We start from the raw sequence: 20,858 nt of genomic DNA, 5'->3' as shown, positions 1-20,858 counted from the left end.
GTCGTTCTTTCGACTAAAATGACTACCTTTACAAAAACGACTTATAACTTATTTTTCCGACTATAAACCTATACTTTTCTGTTTAGATTCATAAAATAGAGTTCAATATGAAACCATAGCAATTTGATTCACTCAAAACGGATTTAAAATGAAGAAGTTATGGGTAAAACAAGATTGGATAATTTTTCTCATTTTAGCTACGTGAAAATTGGTAACAAATCTATTCCAACCATAACTTAATCAACTTGTATTGTATATTATGTAATCTTGAGATACCATAGACACGTATACAATGTTTCAACCTATCATGTCGACACATCTATATATATTTCGGAACAACCATAGACACTCTATATGTGAATGTTGGAGTTAGCTATACAGGGTTGAGGTTGATTCCAAAATATATATAGTTTGAGTTGTGATCAATACTGAGATACGTATACACTGGGTCGTGGATTGATTCAAGATAATATTTATCGATTTATTTCTGTACATCTAACTGTGGACAACTAGTTGTAGGTTACTAACGAGGACAGCTGACTTAATAAACTTAAAACATCAAAATATATTAAAAGTGTTGTAAATATATTTTGAACATACTTTGATATATATGTATATATTGTTATAGGTTCGTGAATCAACCAGTGGCCAAGTCTTACTTCCCGACGAAGTAAAAATCTGTGAAAGTGAGTTATAGTCCCACTTTTAAAATCTAATATTTTTGGGATGAGAATACATGCAGGTTTTATAAATGATTGACAAAATAGACACAAGTACGTGAAACTACATTCTATGGTTGAATTATCGAAATCGAATATGCCCCTTTTTATTAAGTCTGGTAATCTAAGAATTAGGGAACAGACACCCTAATTGACGCGAATCCTAAAGATAGATCTATTGGGCCTAACAAACCCCATCCAAAGTACCGGATGCTTTAGTACTTCGAAATTTATATCATATCCGAAGGGTGTCCCGGAATGATGGGGATATTCTTATATATGCATCTTGTTAATGTCGGTTACCAGGTGTTCACCATATGAATGATTTTTATCTCTATGTATGGGATGTGTATTGAAATATGAAATCTTGTGGTCTATTGTTACGATTTGATATATATAGGTTAAACCTATAACTCACCAACATTTTTGTTGACGTTTAAAGCATGTTTATTCTCAGGTGAATATTAAGAGCTTCCGCTGTTTCATACTAAAATAAGGACAAGATTTGGAGTCCATGTTTGTATGATATTGTGTAAAAACTGCATTCAAGAAACTGATTTCGATGTAACATATTTGTATTGTAAACCATTATGTAATGGTCGTGTGTAAACAGGATATTTTAGATTATCATTATTTGATAATCTACGTAAAGCTTTTTAAACCTTTATTTATGAAATAAAGGTTATGGTTTGTTTTAAAAATGAATGCAGTCTTTGAAAAACGTCTCATATAGAGGTCAAAACCTCGCAACGAAATCAATTAATATGGAACATTTTTAATCAATAAGAACGGGACATTTCAGTTGGTATCCGAGCGTTGGTCTTAGAGAACCAGAATTTTTCATTAGTGTGTCTTATCGAGTTTGTTAGGATGCATTAGTGAGTCTGGACTTCGACCGTGTTTACTTGAAAAATGATTGCTTAACAAATTTTGTTGGAAACTATATATTTTTAACATGTGAATATTATGTGATATATTAATCTCTTAACGCGTTTGATATTATGTGATAGATGTCTACCTCTAGAACAAGTCCCATTGACTCACCTAATAATAATGAAGAGTCAAATGTAAATTGAAATGATTCGTGGACTGATTCACAAGTTCCCGAAGAGGAACCGGAAGAAGAGTCGGAACCGGAAGAAGAATCGGAACCGGAAGAAGAATCGGAACCGGATGAAGAAATAGAACCGGTGGGGGAAATAATAAAACGGTTAAGTAAAAGAAAATCCTCAACCAACCGACCAAGGTTAATTATGGTCAATGGTGTTTCCGCCAAGGAAGCAAAATATTGGGAGGATTACCAATTCTCCGATGAATCGGATTCCGACGAGAATTCCGATGATGTTATAGAAATAACCCCAACTGAATTTAAAAAGGCAAAAGAAAATAATAAGGGAAAGGGCATAAAAATAGAGAAATCTAATTCCAACCCCGATGAACTTTATATGTATCGTCAACGCCCGAAGTCCTTAAGTTGTAACAATGACCCGGGAACCTCTAAACCACCAGGTTTTTCTAAACCAATGTGGACAACGATGGCTCGTATTAGGGGAACATCATATATCCCTAGAAACTTGGCAAAACGAACCAAAACCGAAGAAGAAGAAACGAGCGAGTCGGAATAAGATAGTTGTATTCGTGTGGTGTAATATATGTAATATAGTGTTCTTATGCTTTATGATATATGTAAAAATTGCTTGTATTAATAAGTATTTTTTTATGAATCTAACTCTTGTCTATTTTACAGTTTAAAAACATAAAATGGATAGACAACCCAATATTTTAAGAGACCTACCCGGAGACATGATTGATGAAATCTTGTCTAGAGTCGGCCAGAATTCCTCGGCACAACTATTTAAGGCGAGATCAGTTTGTAAGACATTCGAAGAACGTTCCAAGAATGTCTTGGTTTATAAGAGACTTTCGTTTGAAAGATGGGGGATATCACATTGGGAAACCCATAAGTTACGATGTGTTTACTTTGACGCATATATTGCGGGGAACCCAATTGCTATTTTACGCAACGGGTTAAGAAATTATTTTGACTCAATATATCCGAATATTGGACTTCGTGATTTAGAAAAAGCGGCTAACATGCAACATAAAGAAGCATGTTATGCTTACGGATTAGTAATGTTCGCTTCTCACCAAAGTGAGAACAAGAACATCGGGCTACAACTATTAAACAAAACGTTTCCACAAGTGACGGAGTCGGTAATTGGGGTAAGAAATGAGGTTTTTAGATTATTACGGGACTGTTGGACATTACGTAACCCTCGTCCCTTTGACGACGTTACAACACGCTGTCTTATCAACGGCCATAACGGTTATGTTGCACAAGACCAAGGATGGGAAGTAGTCCTAGTAAAACCAGAATGCATGACTTGTTTCTGGACGTATGAATTACGTGTCTTTATTGCCTTTGCTGAACGACTTGTGTACTAGCTAGAATTATCTTCACAACTATCTTGTATCAAAGTTATTGTGTGCTATATTTCATGCTTTATGTAAAATAAGCGGTATTGTAAGTTTGTAAAATATTGTATAAAAGTTTGAACGCGAAATATTATTATAATCAGTTTTTCATATAGAATTGTAGTAGTTGAATTGTATATTAGCTACTAAGTATGAACTTAACGGGTAGGTACTACCCGAATTTAAACTTATAAAACGCTAATATGAAGAAAAAGCTTTTATAAATGAGTTCATATTATGCTACGAAATACTATTAACTACTCTTAATATTCTGTATGATTAACATGTTCCATTTAACTATTTTGAAGGAAATGGCACCGACTACTCGACACACCGTGAATATGAATGAAGAGGAATTCTGTACTTTTCTAGCTTCAAACATAGCCGCAGTACAGGCTGCGCTACATACCAACAATAACCTTGGATCTAGCAGTACAGGAAATCGTGTAGGATGCACCTATAAAGAATTCACTGCCTGCAAACCTTTGGAATTTGATGGAACCGAAGGACCGATCGGATTGAAACGGTGGACCGAGAAGGTCGAATCGGTGTTTGCCATAAGTAAGTGTACTGAAGAGGACAAAGTAAAGTACGCTATGCATACCTTCACAGGTTCTGCGTTAACATGGTGGAATACCTATCTAGAGCAAGTGGGACAAGACGATGCGTACGCACTACCGTGGTCAGCATTCAAGCACTTGATGAACGAGAAGTACCGTCCCAGAACCGAGGTCAATAAGCTCAAGACAGAACTTAGAGGGTTACGAACCCAAGGATTTGATATTACCACGTACGAAAGACGATTCACAGAATTGTGCCTATTGTGTCCGGGAGCATTCGAAGATGAGGAAGAGAAGATCGACGCGTTTGTGAAAGGATTACCGGAAAGAATCTAAGAAGATATAAGTTCACACGAGCCCGCCTCCATGCAACAGGCATGTAGAATGGCTCACAAACTCGTGAACCAAATTGAAGAAAGAATTAAAGAACAGACTACTGAAGAGGCCAATGTGAAGCAAGTCAAAAGAAAGTGGGAGGAAAACGGTGATAAGAATCACCAATACAACAACAACAGCAATTACAACAATAATCGCAACAATTATCCCAACAATCGAAACATCAATCGCAACTACAACAAACGGCCCAACAACAACAACAACAGCAACTACAACAATCATCCCAACAACAATAATAACCGCAACAACAACAACAATCAGAAGCAGCTATGCCAAAGGTGTGAAAAGAATCACTCGGGGTTCTGCACCAAATTTTGCAACAAGTGTAAAAGAAATGGTCATAGCGCGGCGAAGTGTGAGGTCTACGGACCAGGGGTTAATAGAACGAAAGGAACAAATGGTGTCGGAATGAGTAATGGCGGAGCAAGTAGTGTCGGAGCAAGTTATGCCAATGTAGTTTGTTATAAATGTGGAAAACCGGGCCACATTATTAGAAATTGCCCGAACCAGGAGAACACGAATGGACAAGGCCGTGGAAGAGTTTTCAATATTAATGCGGCAGAGGCACAGGAAGACCCGGAGCTTGTTACAGGTACGTTTCTTATTGACAATAAATCTGCTTACGTTTTATTTGATTCGGGTGCGGATAGAAGCTATATGAGTAGAGATTTTTGTGCTAAATTAAGTTGTCCATTGACGCCTTTGGATAGTAAATTTTTACTCGAATTAGCAAATGGTAAATTAATTTCAGCAGATAATATATGTCGGAATCGAGAAATTAAACTGGTTAGCGAAACATTTAAGATTGATTTGATACCAGTAGAGTTAGGGAGTTTTGATGTGATAATCGGTATGGACTGGTTGAAAGAAGTGAAAGCAGAGATCGTTTGTTACAAAAATGCAATTCGCATTATACGAGAAAAAGGAAAACCCTTAATGGTGTACGGAGAAAAGGGCAACACGAAGCTACATCTTATTAGTAATTTGAAGGCACAAAAACTAATAAGAAAAGGTTGCTATGCTGTTCTAGCACACGTCGAGAAAGTACAAACTGAAGAAAAGAGCATCAATGATGTTCCCGTCGCAAAAGAATTTCCTGATGTATTTCCGAAAGAATTACCGGGATTACCCCCACATCGATCCGTTGAATTTCAAATAGATCTTGTACCAGGAGCTGCACCAATAGCTCGTGCTCCTTACAGACTCGCACCCAGCGAGATGAAAGAACTACAAAGCCAATTACAAGAACTTTTAGAGCGTGGTTTCATTCGACCAAGCACATCACCGTGGGGAGCTCCTGTTTTGTTTGTCAAGAAGAAAGATGGTACATTCAGGTTGTGTATCGACTACCGAGAGTTGAACAAACTTACCATCAAGAACCGCTACCCACTACCGAGAATCGATGACTTATTTGATCAACTACAAGGCTCGTCTGTTTATTCAAAGATTGACTTACGTTTCGGGTATCATCAAATGCGGGTGAAAGAAGATGATATTCCAAAGACTGCTTTCAGAACACGTTACGGTCATTACGAGTTTATGGTCATGCCGTTTGGTTTAACTAATGCACCAGCTGTGTTCATGGACCTTATGAACCGAGTGTGTGGACCATACCTTGACAAGTTTGTCATTGTTTTCATTGATGACATACTTATTTACTCAAAGAATGACCAAGAACACGGTGAACATTTGAGAAAGGTGTTAGAAGTATTGAGGAAGGAAGAATTGTACGCTAAGTTTTCAAAGTGTGCATTTTGGTTGGAAGAAGTTCAATTCCTCGGTCACATAGTGAACAAAGAAGGTATTAAGGTGGATCCGGCAAAGATAGAAACTGTTGAAAAGTGGGAAACCCCAAAAACTCCGAAACACATACGCCAGTTTTTAGGACTAGCTGGTTACTACAGAAGGTTCATCCAAGACTTTTCCAGAATAGCAAAACCCTTGACTGCATTAACGCATAAAGGGAAGAAATTTGAATGGAATGATGAACAAGAGAAAGCGTTTCAGTTATTGAAGAAATAGCTAACTACGGCACCTATATTGTCATTGCCTGAAGGGAATGATGATTTTGTGATTTATTGTGATGCATCAAAGCAAGGTCTCGGTTGTGTATTAATGCAACGAACGAAGGTGATTGCTTATGCGTCTAGACAATTGAAGATTCACGAACAAAATTATACAACGCATGATTTGGAATTAGGCGCGGTTGTTTTTGCATTAAAGACTTGGAGGCACTACTTATATGGGGTCAAAAGTATTATATATACCGACCACAAAAGTCTTCAACACATATTTAATCAGAAACAACTGAATATGAGGCAGCGTAGGTGGATTGAATTATTGAATGATTACGACTTTGAGATTCGTTACCACCCGGGGAAGGCAAATGTGGTAGCCGATGCCTTGAGCAGGAAGGACAGAGAACCCATTCGAGTAAAATCTATGAATATAATGATTCATAATAACATTACTACTCAAATAAAGGAGGCGCAACAAGGAGTTTTAAAAGAGGGAAATTTAAAGGATGAAATACCCAAAGGATCGGAGAAGCATCTTAATATTCGGGAAGACGAAACCCGGTATAGGGCTGAAAGGATTTGGGTACCAAAATTTGGAGATATGAGAGAAATGGTACTTAGAGAAGCTCATAAAACCAGATACTCAATACATCCTGGAACGGGGAAGATGTACAAGGATCTCAAGAAACATTTTTGGTGGCCGGGTATGAAAGCCGATGTTGCTAAATACGTAGGAGAATGTTTGACGTGTTCTAAGGTCAAAGCTGAGCATCAGAAACCATCAGGTCTACTTCAACAACCCGAAATCCCGGAATGGAAATGGGAAAACATTACCATGGATTTCATCACTAAATTGCCAAGGACTGCAAGTGGTTTTGATACTATTTGGGTAATAGTTGACCGTCTCACCAAATCAGCACACTTCTTGCCAATAAGAGAAGATGACAAGATGGAGAAGTTAGCACGACTGTATTTGAAGGAAGTCATCTCCAGACATGGAATACCAATCTCTATTATCTCTGATAGGGATGGCAGATTTATTTCAAGATTCTGGCAGACATTACAGCAAGCATTAGGAACTCGTCTAGACATGAGTACTGCCTATCATCCACAAACTGATGGGCAGAGCGAAAGGACGATACAAACGCTTGAAGACATGCTACGAGCATGTGTTATTGATTTCGGAAACAGTTGGGATCGACATCTACCGTTAGCAGAATTTTCCTACAACAACAGCTACCATTCAAGCATTGAGATGGCGCCGTTTGAAGCACTTTATGGTAGAAAGTGCAGGTCTCCGATTTGTTGGAGTGAGGTGGGGGATAGACAGATTACGGGTCCGGAGATTATACAAGAAACTACCGAGAAGATCATCCAAATTCAACAACGGTTGAAAACCGCCCAAAGTCGACAAAAGAGCTACGCTGACATTAAAAGAAAAGATATAGAATTTGAAATTGGAGAGATGGTCATGCTTAAAGTTGCACCTTGGAAAGGCGTTGTTCGATTTGGTAAACGAGGGAAATTAAATCCAAGGTATATTGGACCATTCAAGATTATTGATCGTATCGGACCAGTAGCTTACCGACTAGAGTTACCTCAACAACTCGCGGCTGTACATAACACTTTCCACGTCTTGAATTTAAATAAATGTTTTGCTAAAGAAGATCTCACTATTCCGTTAGATGAAATCCAAATCAACGAAAAACTTCAATTCATCGAAGAACCCGTCGAAATAATGGATCGTGAGGTTAAAAGACTTAAGCAAAACAAGATACCAATTGTTAAGGTTTGATGGAATGCTCGTAGAGGACCCGAGTGCACCTGGGAGCGCGAAGATCAGATGAAGAAGAAATACCCGCATCTATTTCCATAAGATTCGTCAACACCTTCAACAGCTTAAAATTTCGGGTCGAAATTTATTTAACGGGTAGGTACTGTAGTGACCCGAACTTTTCCATGTTTATATATATTAATTGAGATTGATATTTACATGATTAAATGTTTCCAACATGTTAAGCAATCAAACTTGTTAAGACTTGATTAATTGAAATATGTTTCATATAGACAATTGACCACCCAAGTTGACCGGTGATTCACGAACGTTAAAACTTGTAAAAACTATATGATGACATATATATGGATATATATATAGTTAACATGATACTATGATAAGTAAACATATCATTAAGTATATTAACAATGAACTACATATGTAAAAACAAGACTACTAACTTAATGATTTTTAAACGAGACATATATGTAACGATTATCGTTGTAAAGACATTTAATGTATATATATCATATTAAGAGATATTCATACATGATAATATCATGATAATATAATAATTTAAAATCTCATTTGATATTATATATATTGGGTTAACAACATTTAACAAGATCGTTAACCTAAAGGTTTCAAAACAACACTTACATGTAACGACTAACGATGACTTAACGACTCAGTTAAAATGTATATACATGTAGTGTTTTAATATGTATTTATACACTTTTGAAAGACTTCAATACACTTATCAAAATACTTCTACTTAACAAAAATGCTTACAATTACATCCTCGTTCAGTTTCATCAACAATTCTACTCGTATGCACCCGTATTCGTACTCGTACAATACACAGCTTTTAGATGTATGTACTATTGGTATATACACTTCAATGATCAGCTCTTAGCAGCCCATGTGAGTCACCTAACACATGTGGGAACCATCATTTGGCAACTAGCAAGAAATATCTCATAAAATTACAAAAATATGAGTAATCATTCATGACTTATTTACATGAAAACAAAATTACATATTCTTTATATCTAATCCATACACCAACGACCAAAAACACCTACAAACACTTTCATTCTTCAATTTTCTTCATCTAATTGATCTCTCTCAAGTTCTATCTTCAAGTTCTAAGTGTTCTTCATAAATTCCAAAAGTTCTAGTTTCATAAAATCAAGAATACTTTCAAGTTTGCTAGCTCACTTCCAATCTTGTAAGGTGATCATCCAACCTCAAGAAATCTTTGTTTCTTATAGTAGGTTATCATTCTAATACAAGGTAATAATCATATTCAAACTTTGGTTCAATTTCTATAACTATAACAATCTTATTTCAAGTGATGATCTTACTTGAACTTGTTTTCGTGTCATGATTCTGCTTCAAGAACTTCGAGCCATCCAAGGATCCATTGAAGCTAGATCCATTTTTCTCTTTTCCAGTAGGTTTATCCAAGGAACTTAAGGTAGTAATGATGTTCATAACATCATTCGATTCATACATATAAAGCTATCTTATTCGAAGGTTTAAACTTGTAATCACTAGAACATAGTTTAGTTAATTCTAAACTTGTTCGCAAACAAAAGTTAATCCTTCTAACTTGACTTTTAAAATCAACTAAACACATTTTCTATATCTATATGATATGCTAACTTAATGATTTAAAACCTGGAAACACGAAAAACACCGTAAAACCGGATTTACGCCGTCATAGTAACACCGCGGGCTGTTTTGGGTTAGTTAATTAAAAACTATGATAAACTTTGATTTTAAAGTTGTTATTCTGAGAAAATGATTTTTATTATGAACATGAAACTATATCAAAAAATTATGATTAAACTCAAAGTGGAAGTATGTTTTCTAAAATGGTCATCTAGACGTCGTTCTTTCGACTGAAATGACTACCTTTACGAAAACGACTTGTAACTTATTTTTCCGACTATAAACCTATACTTTTCTGTTTAGATTCATAAAATAGAGTTCAATATGAAACCATAGCAATTTGATTCACTCAAAACGGATTTAAAATGAAGAAGTTATGGGTAAAACAAGATTGGATAATTTTTCTCATTTTAGCTACGTGAAAATTGGTAACAAATCTATTCCAACCATAACTTAATCAACTTGTATTGTATATTATGTAATCTTGAGATACCATAGACACGTATACAATGTTTCAACCTATCATGTCGACACATCTATATATATTTCGGAACAACCATAGACACTCTATATGTGAATGTTGGAGTTAGCTATACAGGGTTGAGGTTGATTCCAAAATATATATAGTTTGAGTTGTGATCAATACTGAGATACTGTGACGACCCAAACCAACCACCGACTAAACCTCGTTAAATTTTAGCTAAAAAAAATTTTGCTGGCAGACTGTTTGCGCGCCGCGCGCCCCGGCTTGCGCGCCGCGCAAAAGCTGGCTGTTGCCGGTTGCCTTTAATGCAAAAAAGATGAGCGACTTCCCGACACCTTTAGCCAAAACGCTTTTAACCGTACATTAATATATGTAAAACTAGCACATAACTAAGGTTTGAGCGAGTTTTACAAAGTGGGGCCCACACGTGCCCAAATTGCCACTAAGTGTAAGAATACAAGTTTAATACAAATTAGAGTTTCGACCACAAAAGTTTAATTGCGAAACGACACAACGAGCATGGTGTTTGGGGTTAAACTACCCAAATCTCGGTCAAACTCCAAGCCAAAACCAAAAGCGCTTCTTAATCATCGAAGCGGGAAACTCAATCCAAGGTAATGCCCTTACCCTTATCCACACACGAACCTATAAAAAGGTAAACAACGAGAGGGTAAGCAAAGCTTAGTGAGCACAATAATTATACATATACATATATAATCTACCTACTTGCATCACTTACGCAACCTCATACCCGGGATCAACAATTCGACAATCATGCAACAATAATATGCATATACCAATATCCGCAATTCCACAAGTAGCTAATAATACAATAGCATACGATTCATAATTAAGCACTTTCACTACATAATTCACGCAACCTTGGTTAACCGATTCGAACAAGGGAAACGGTACTTACAAGACCGTTGGAGTTCATAACATCCACTAGTGTTACTTACACACCGCGTAATCACTAGTCCCCGGGTGATGTCTTAAACACCGCGACTAACTCACCCTTACAACAATGTGGCGTCTTAAACACCGCGACGAATCCACACTTCATTCAATACAATGAGTGGTGTCTTGAACACCGCGACACTTCCACTCCCATGACATTGTGGCGTCTTAAACACCGCGACAAATACCACAAGTCAATTACACAATGAGTAGTGCCTTAAACACCGCGACAATACTACTCGTTACCTAGAATGTGGTGTCTTGAACACCGCGACAATGCCACATTTACACAACACAAATAAATACATTATATACACATACGCATAATTATTCCACTCACCTTAAACCTTCGGTGATTATTAAACCAAGCTTGAATTCCAAGGTAACGTACCTATTTCACAAGCATATAATTAATCAATCAACTTGGCCTAATCTCATAACACACACCATCCTAGGTCATCTTGACCCATTTTGACACTTAACCCTAATTTGGGTCATTCTTACCAAAAACCCTAACTCTTGGCACTCAAGGCCTTCATACACTTTAAATCACTAGGTTTTAACACAAAACACTAACGTTAACCAATCTTGGTCCATTTTGACCCGTTTGACTCAATAAAAGTCAATACACCCATTTTGGGTCATTTATACCCAAATCACACCCATTTTCACTTCCTTAAGGTGTTCTAGCAAATTATTAGCCAATTAGGGTTTCATAACAACAATTAATACATTTAAAACCTTAGCTTACACATAATTGAGTCTACATGACCCAATTTACCCAAGAACCCCCAAATTTACCAACAAATGGGTTTTATGAGTAACACTAACTCAAACCCTAACCCATACACGAAATCAAAACAAGAATTGAAAGTTAAGGCATACCACAACTATCAAGATGTAGCAATTGACGAGATGAACAACTTTAGAACTTGGACTTTAGCAAGAAACCCTCTTCTTCCTCTTCAAAGTGAGCTTTCCCTCTCTAAAACTCACTCTCTCACTAAAATCAATTTGGATAAGTGTTGGTGGTTGTGGGAGTGATTAATGAACTCCCAAAACTGATCCAAAGGCATTAAATTCGGCTCTAAAGTGCATTTACCAAAATACCCTCGTTTCCATTTAATTAAAAGCAAAAATGAGCTGGCAGACAGGATCTGCACGGCGCGCCCCTATCTGCGCGGCGCGCATATGGTCTGTTTCAGCTACTTCTTCCATTTTACAACATAACGAAAACTCTACACCCCGGTTTACTATTTACGCATTATATACAATAAAAATCACGGGTCTTACAACTCTCCCCCACTTATTCGGATTGCGTCCTCGCAATCCAAGCCGCATGACAAGCGGGAAGATACACCAACACAAACTCTTCGGGCTCCCATGTAAACTCGGAACCTTTATTCCGTCGCCATTGAACTTTGTAGGTCCTAACCTTCTTATGTCTCAATCGTTTGACCTTCTCATCAAGTATGGCAATCGGCTCTTCAATATACTCCAACTTATTGTTTAGTTCGATCTCATCTAAAGGCATCCATGAGGAATCGTCCGCAAGACACTTACGGAGGTGAGAAACATGAAACGTATTATGGATCCCCGCAAGCTCTTCGGGCAATTCCAATCGATATGAAACTTCACCAACACGAGCCAAAACTTTAAACGGCCCAATATACCGAGGACCTAACTTTCCCCGTTTTCGAAATCGAATAATACCCTTCCATGGCGAAACCTTAAGCATGACCATGTCGCCCTCTTGGAATTCGATCGTCCGTCTACGTTTATCGGCATACGACTTTTGCCTATCTTGAGCCTTTTTCAAATGCTCCCGGATAATATCAATCTTGTTATTCGTCTCTAGAACCAAATCGGTACTCCCGATTTCCCTTTGTCCCACTTCTCCCCAACAAATGGGAGTTCGACACCTTCGACCATAAAGCATCTCGTACGGTGGCATCCCGATACTAGTATGAAAACTATTATTGTACGAAAATTCCACCAAAGGTAGATGCTCATCCCAACTACCACCGAAATCGATAATGCACGCCCGTAACATATCTTCCAAAGTTTGGTTCGTACGTTCGGTTTGACCGTCCGTTTGAGGATGATACGCCGTGCTCAACTTTAATTGTGTACCCATATCTTCGTGAAACTTTTCCCAAAATCGAGATGTAAAACGGGTATCTCGATCCGAAATAATAGATATAGGAACGCCATGTCGCGAGACCACTTCCTTGATAAACAACTTAGCCAAGGCCTCCGACGATATTGCTTCATTAATAGGAAGAAACAAAGCGCTTTTCGTCAACCGGTCCACGATCACCCAAATCGAATCATATTGAGTTCTCGCCGTCTTAGGTAATTTAGTGATGAAATCCATGGTAATGTGCTCCCATTTCCATTTCGAGATCTCTAACGGTTGCAACTTACCATATGGCTTTTGATGCTCGGCTTTAACTTGCAAACAAGTAACACATCGTTCAACGTATTTTACAACATCGCGTTTCATGCCCGGCCACCAATAATCTTTCTTCAAGTCATGATACATTTTCGTCGCGCCTGGATGAATGGAATATTTCGACTTATGTGCTTCATCGAGTAACACCCGTCGGTAATCACCCGCCTTAGGCACCCACACCCTTCCTTGAAACGACAATAAACCCCGCGGGCCGATTGTAATGAACTCCGATTGGCCCACAATTCGTTCCGCGTGCTTATCGTGAACATAAGCCTCTATTTGGTCTTCACCCATCTTTTCAAGAAAGTCATTAGTGATAATCAAACGTAACGATGCTACACGTATCGCCGGATGTTGAGTCTTCCGACTTAACGCATCCGCGACCACATTCGCCTTACCCGGATGGTAAAGTATCTCACAATCAAAATCCTTCACCACATCCATCCATCTACGTTGACGATAATTCAAATCTCTTTGAGTAAAAAGATGTTTCAAATTCTTATGATCCGAATATATCGTACACTTGACACCATACAAGTAATGGCGCCAAATTTTCAACGCATGCACAACCGCCGCCATTTCAAGATCATGAGTCGGGTACCTCGTTTCGTGTTCCTTTAATTGCCGAGAGGCATAAGCAATGACTTTACCCCTTTGCATAAGAACGCACCCGAGCCCATTTAAGGAAGCATCACAATAAACCACCATGTCTTCGACGCCTTCCGGTAACACTAACACCGGAGCTTGACACAACTTCTCTTTCAATAATTGAAAAGCAATTTCTTGATCGTTTTCCCAATTGAACTTAGCACTCTTCCTCGTCAACTTTGTTAATGGAGAAGCAATCTTAGAAAAGTCTTGGATAAACCGACGATAATAACCGGCCAATCCGAGAAAACTTCGGATCTCCGTGGGCGTAGTCGGTCGTCCCCAACTCTTCACCGTCTCAATCTTCCCCGGATCCACTTGGATACCGCTTTCGTTCACAATGTGACCAAGGATTTGAACCTCCCTTAGCCAAAATTCACATTTAGAGAACTTTGCATACAACTTCTCTTTTCTTAGCGTCTTCAAAACTTCACGCAAGTGGCGTTCATGTTCGTGCATACTTTTCGAGTAGACTAGTATGTCGTCAATGAACACAATAACCGACTTGTCCAACATAGGTTGGCACACCCGGTTCATAAGATCCATGAATGCCGCCGGTGCATTCGTAAGACCGAAGGGCATAACTACAAATTCATAATGCCCGTAACGCGTTCGGAAAGCCGTTTTCTCAATATCTTCCTCACGGACCCGCATTTGGTGATAGCCGGACCGTAGGTCGATCTTAGAGAAATACGTTGCGCCTTGAAGTTGATCAAACAAATCGTCGATCCTAGGTAGTGGATAACGATTCTTGATCGTCACTTTATTCAACTCACGATAATCAATGCACATACGCATACTACCGTCTTTCTTCTTCACAAATAAGACCGGAGCGCCCCATGGCGAAGCACTCGGTCGGATAAAACCCTTCTCGAGCAATTCTTGAATTTGATTCAATAACTCTTGCATCTCCGTTGGTGCTAAACGATAAGGAGTTTTAGCAATGGGAGTAGCCCCCGGAACCAACTCGATGCGAAATTCGACTTGTCTTTCCGCCGGGACACCCGGTAACTCATCCGGAAAGACATCCTCAAACTCATTAACTACCGGAATTTCACGAATTGGTGGTGGCTCATTACGAGTGTCGACAACATGAGCAAGGAAAGCCATACCACCGGTAACAACGTGACGTCGTGCCCGAGCAAAAGTGCATATCGGCACCGATCTCCTTCGTTTGTCACCATGAATAATCATCTCTCCCCCACTTGGGGTCTTTACACGAATAAACTTGTCGTGGCATGCAATATCGGCTCTATAACGATCGAGCCAATCCATACCAACGACAACATCAAAATCACCCAAAGTCATCGGAATAAGATCAATTTCGAAACTTTCGGCGCCAAACACAACATTGCAATTTTTACACACATCAACCACTAGCGCCGTCTTGCCATCCGCTATTTCAACTTCTACCAGACGACTCAACTTTACTAGCGGTTTATTTAACTTAGGCACAAATCTTGGAGATACGAAAGACAAATTAGCACCACTATCAAAAAGTATCCGAGCTGGATTAGAATTAACCATGAAAGTACCTGAAACGACTTCATTGGATTGTTTAGCTTCTTCATTAGACATCAAGTAGTTACGACCCCTAGCCGTACCCGCTGCCTTCTCTATCCGCTTAGCATTATCATTACACAACTCGGGACACTCGGGTTTCTTGTGTCCCTCCTTCCCACAATTGTAGCAAGTGAATTTTGTAGTAGAAGATGGTTTGGTACAATCACGAGCCATATGCCCCCTTCGCCCACAATTATGACAAGTATAGGGGAAATCCCCCGAGGCACCTTTCTTCACACTCCCCACACTCTCGGTTGGGCCTTTCTTTGACTTCTTGCTTGAAAAATTTGAGTGACTCGAACCTTCATACTTTCTCTTCCTCAACAAAATCGCTTCAAACCCTTTCGCCATATTAAACAACTCATCAAAGCTCTTCCCCACGTTTACGCTAATCTTTTCTTGATAACTATCATTCAAGGTTCGATAGAAATCTTCTTTCAACATTTTATCATTCCCGACATACTCCGGGCAAAATTGCGTCTTGGACAAGAACACGGATTTGAGAGTGTTCAAGTCCATCGACCCTTGCCTCAAGGTACGTAGCTCGTCCTTAAGTCTTGTAAGATCGGCCGAAGTTCGGTACTCATCGAAGAACTCCGCTTTAAATTCCTCCCAAGTGAAGTCCATACATTGTTCTTCACCATAGAGTTGGATCTTAGCATCCCACCACAATTTCGCGTCACCCCTTAACATGCTACAACCATACCTAGTCTTCTTGTCGGGTGGACACTCACAAGTACGGAAGGCCCCCTCCATATCGGAGATGAATCGGGCACTCTTGAGTGGGTCCCGATCGCCCTCAAAAGTAGGAGGTTGAGCATCCCTAAAGTTCTTGAAGAAGAAGTCACGCCTTCCCCCATTTTCTTCTTGAAGAGCAATCTTAATTTGCTCCTTAACCAAAGTGACGACTTGTTCATCAATCGTCTCGAGAAACATCTTCTTAACATCTTCGCGAAACTCCGCCTTTTGGCGTTGAAAGATGGCCTCAACCTTGGCCGTGAACTCGGGGTCCTCGCTCGTGCCCCCATTATCGGTGTCGTGTCCGTTTCTCATCTTCATTCTATAAAACGGAAAAGATTAAACAACGAAACTAAAGACATGACACATATATACATATACACCATACCACTCCATCTCGCTCGACAATCGTCGTACATCGCTTGTTTGACACGATTTGCACCCGTAGTAAGGGTAGCTAATCATTACTACGCGAGCACGTCGCGTTAACTCGCTAGTACAACGTTCATTTCGCTCGATGATTGCTATACAACACAAACAATAACGCATGATTAGTTCATATAAACCTATGCGCTAACCAAGACCCGGTCCGACCCAAAGTCCTACAAGTCCGCACAATGCACACACAAAAGTCTAAGTCTAGGCGCCTATCTCAAGTCACCTAAATCCCTTAGACCATGCTCTGATACCACTTGTGACGACCCAAACCAACCACCGACTAAACCTCGTTAAATTTTAGCTAAAAAAAATTTTGCTGGCAGACTGTTTGCGCGCCGCGCGCCCCGGCTTGCGCGCCGCGCAAAAGCTGGCTGTTGCCGGTTGCCTTTAATGCGAAAAAGATGAGCGACTTCCCGACACCTTTAGCCAAAACGCTTTTAACCGTACATTAATATATGTAAAACTAGCACATAACTAAGGTTTGAGCGAGTTTTACAAAGTGAGGCCCACACGTGCCCAAATTGCCACTAAGTGTAAGAATACAAGTTTAATACAAATTAGAGTTTCGACCACAAAAGTTTAATTGCCAAACGACACAACGAGCATGGTGTTTGGGGTTAAACTACCCAAATCTCGGTCAAACTCCAAGCCAAAACCAAAAGCGCTTCTTAATCATCGAAGCGGGAAACTCAATCCAAGGTAATGCCCTTACCCTTATCCACACACGAACCTATAAAAAGGTAAACAACGAGAGGGTAAGCAAAGCTTAGTGAGCACAATAATTATACATATACATATATAATCTACCTACTTGCATCACTTACGCAACCTCATACCCGGGATCAACAATTCGACAATCATGCAACAATAATATGCATATACCAATATCCGCAATTCCATAAGTAGCTAATAATACAATAGCATACGATTCATAATTAAGCACTTTCACTACATAATTCACGCAACCTTGGTTAACCGATTCGAACAAGGGAAACGGTACTTACAAGACCGTTGGAGTTCATAACATCCACTAGTGTTACTTACACACCGCGTAATCACTAGTCCCCGGGTGATGTCTTAAACACCGCGACTAACTCACCCTTACAACAATGTGGCGTCTTAAACACCGCGACGAATCCACACTTCATTCAATACAATGAGTGGTGTCTTGAACACCGCGACACTTCCACTCCCATGACATTGTGGCGTCTTAAACACCGCGACAAATACCACAAGTCAATTACACAATGAGTAGTGCCTTAAACACCGCGACAATACTACTCGTTACCTAGAATGTGGTGTCTTGCACACCGCGACAATGCCACATTTACACAACACAAATAAATACATTATATACACATACGCATAATTATTCCACTCACCTTAAACCTTCGGTGATTATTAAACCAAGCTTGAATTCCAAGGTAACGTACCTATTTCACAAGCATATAATTAATCAATCAACTTGGCCTAATCTCATAACACACACCATCCTAGGTCATCTTGACCCATTCTGACACTTAACCCTAATTTGGGTCATTCTTACCAAAAACCCTAACTCTTGGCACTCAAGGCCTTCATACACTTTAAATCACTAGGTTTTAACACAAAACACTAACGTTAACCAATCTTGGTCCATTTTGACCCGTTTGACTCAATAAAAGTCAATACACCCATTTTGGGTCATTTATACCCAAATCACACCCATTTTCACTTCCTTAAGGTGTTCTAGCAAATTATTAGCCAATTAGGGTTTCATAACAACAATAAATACATTTAAAACCTTAGCTTACACATAATTGAGTCTACATGACCCAATTTACCCAAGAACCCCCAAATTTACCAACAAATGGGTTTTATGAGTAACACTAACTCAAACCCTAACCCATACACGAAATCAAAACAAGAATTGAAAGTTAAGGCATACCACAACTATCAAGATGTAGCAATTGACAAGATGAACAACTTTAGAACTTGGACTTTAGCAAGAAACCCTCTTCTTCCTCTTCAAAGTGAGCTTTCCCTCTCTAAAACTCACTCTCTCACTAAAATCAATTTGGATAAGTGTTGGTGGTTGTGGGAGTGATTAATGAACTCCCAAAACTGATCCAAAGGCATTAAATTCGGCTCTAAAGTGTATTTACCAAAATACCCTCGTTTCCATTTAATTAAAAGCAAAAATGAGCTGGCAGACAGGATCTGCGCGGCGCGCCCCTATCTGCGCGGCGCGCATATGGTCTGTTTCAGCTACTTCTTCCATTTTACAACATAACGAAAACTCTACACCCCGGTTTACTATTTACGCATTATATACAATAAAAATACACGGGTCTTACAGATACGTATACACTGGGTCGTGGATTGATTCAAGATAATATTTATCGATTTATTTCTGTACATCTAACTGTGGACAACTAGTTGTAGGTTACTAACGAGGACAGCTGACTTAATAAACTTAAAACATCAAAATATATTAAAAGTGTTGTAAATATATTTTGAACATACTTTGATATATATGTATATATTGTTATAGGTTCGTGAATCAACCAGTGGCCAAGTCTTACTTCCCGACGAAGTAAAAATCTGTGAAAGTGAGTTATAGTCCCACTTTTAAAATCTAATATTTTTGGGATGAGAATACATGCAGGTTTTATAAATGATTGACAAAATAGACACAAGTACGTGAAACTACATTCTATGGTTGAATTATCGAAATCGAATATGTCCCTTTTTATTAAGTCTGGTAATCTAAGAATTAGGGAACAGACACCCTAATTGACGCGAATCCTAAAGATAGATCTATTGGGCCTAACAAACCCCATCCAAAGTACCGGATGCTTTAGTACTTCGAAATTTATATCATATCCGAAGGGTGTCCCGGAATGATGGGGATATTCTTATATATGCATCTTGTTAATGTCGGTTACCAGGTGTTCACCATATGAATGATTTTTATCTCTATGTATGGGATGTGTATTGAAATATGAAATCTTGTGGTCTATTGTTACGATTTGATATATATAGGTTAAACCTATAACTCACCAACATTTTTGTTGACGTTTAAAGCATGTTTATTCTCAGGTGAATATTAAGAGCTTCCGCTGTTTCATACTAAAATAAGGACAAGATTTGGAGTCCATGTTTGTATGATATTGTGTAAAAACTGCATTCAAGAAACTGATTTCGATGTAACATATTTGTATTGTAAACCATTATGTAATGGTCGTGTGTAAACAGGATATTTTAGATTATCATTATTTGATAATCTACGTAAAGCTTTTTAAACCTTTATTTATGAAATAAAGGTTATGGTTTGTTTTAAAAATGAATGCAGTCTTTGAAAAACGTCTCATATAGAGGTCAAAACCTCGCAACGAAATCAATTAATATGGAACGTTTTTAATCAATAAGAACGGGACATTTCAAAAATGAAGTAACACCTAATGATGACTTGATAATAAAGAACCCCGTTGTTGATACGAAATTAAATGACCCCGTTATTAACAGTTCAATGAAGAAACTTTTTAAACGGGCTATCGATGCTAGAAGTAAGGGGAACTTTAAGTTATGTAACCGGTTAGTATCCAATCTGTCGCCTAAAGAAAAGGCGAAACTAGTTGAATTTTGGGATATTACGGAAGAAGCCAGGCACTGGCTTAAAGAAAAAGTCACAGATAGGCAAGTTGATTATGGACCAAAAGAAATTGACGATGAAGTTAATCACAATTTCGACACCACAGCTACCTAAGTGTGGGGAGATTCAAATGTTCTAAGAAAATGCTGTTTGGAGTTAGTTGTTCTGTTCTTGTGTAGTTCCGAGAATGGAATTTGATTGGTCTTTTCCGCTAGCAGACACTAAAGAACTAGTTTTCTCCCCCCATTCTGATTTTTTTTTATTTTGTAGGTTTTATATGAAATTAATATGCTTTTTAAATTTAAGTTTTGTGTGAATTTAA

The sequence above is a fragment of the Rutidosis leptorrhynchoides genome, chromosome 4 (assembly GCF_046630445.1).
Source record: "Rutidosis leptorrhynchoides isolate AG116_Rl617_1_P2 chromosome 4, CSIRO_AGI_Rlap_v1, whole genome shotgun sequence".
Taxonomy (NCBI): Eukaryota; Viridiplantae; Streptophyta; class Magnoliopsida; order Asterales; family Asteraceae; genus Rutidosis; species Rutidosis leptorrhynchoides.
The sequence above is the reverse complement of the archived record's forward strand: the minus strand, read 5'-3'. Positions refer to the sequence as shown.